Raw genomic sequence first — 1,296 nt, 5'->3', positions numbered from 1 at the left:
AGTTGATATATGTACATTCACTTAATTAATTTGGTGAATAATTCTTTATTCATAATAATTTAGATTTAAGTTCTTTTGTAAGAACTACGTAAAAACTTACCTATAACCATGTAGAGTCATTAGATTTCCTAAAACTCTCATATCAGCAATAATTACGAAAATATCTGTTTGATGTGAATTTTTTATACCATGCCTATGTACAATAAATTAAGCATACAAGTAAAATTTCGGCCCTTAGATTATTATAATAGTGACCTAATTGACAAATCAGCCCCTTAACCATTGACTTTGGCGTCCATCGAGTGAAGAAACGTCGTGAGTAGTCGTAGTAGGATATTTTCCTTCATATGAATGACTTGGATTACCCATCATATAGACTAAGTATGAAATATGAAGACCCCACTTAGGTAGGTTTTTCTTTAAGCGTGAAGTTATCCTGTCAAGGCCTACCAACTCATAAATCTCGATCTTCTGATTTTACCACTTTCTTTCGCCCATCGCAACTCAAATTTGGACCATACTATGGTCTCATATGACTACAAGGTTATACAAAATTTAGGCCCTAATTTATGATTCTACACCATTGAAGGTTGAAGCCAATTCCTTCCTTTTGGTACAAAAGGTGAAATTTTAGATTTAGGATTTTTCCACCATCAATCAACCACCAAATTTTGTCCAACCGTTTGCCTATCCTGACTACACATTTTCTCCGAAATTAGGCCCTAATCATTAAGTATGGATTGTTAATTAAGATCAAATTAATTTTAGTACCAGTTAGAAAAATTTTCAAGATAGGTCAATCTAAATTTTAGATCACCAAGAAAATAATAAACCCAGCTCTATTCGACAACCTTGACACAATGGGAAAAATTAGATTTAAAGAAAGATTATCATAAAAGAAAAAAATTAAAAAAACACAATCTAAGTGGGATGTGAAACACACCCTTCTCACGCCCACTCATTTTAAAAAGGGGTGTGCGTTCCCCTCTCCACTCACATGCCCAATCTCCTAACGCCCAAGGAAGAGAGAGAAAGAGAAAGAGAAGAAAAAAGAGAGAGAAAGAGAAAGAGAAAGGAAATGAAAATTAAAAAGAAAGAGAAAGAGAAAGAAGTACTTGGGCCATGAAAATTTCGAGATGTTACAAGAAGTACCTGTTCATTCAAACCAAAATAATTAATTGTTCAACATATATATCAAATAACTTGAATCAAAGTAAAATAAACATTAAGAAAAACTATAAACTTCACCTCTTAACTCTAGCTAAGAGATTAGCCAATTAAAGACATGATTGAACT

This window comes from Magnolia sinica, chromosome 12 (genome assembly GCF_029962835.1).
Source record: "Magnolia sinica isolate HGM2019 chromosome 12, MsV1, whole genome shotgun sequence".
Taxonomy (NCBI): domain Eukaryota; kingdom Viridiplantae; phylum Streptophyta; class Magnoliopsida; order Magnoliales; family Magnoliaceae; genus Magnolia; species Magnolia sinica.
The sequence above is the reverse complement of the archived record's forward strand: the minus strand, read 5'-3'. Positions refer to the sequence as shown.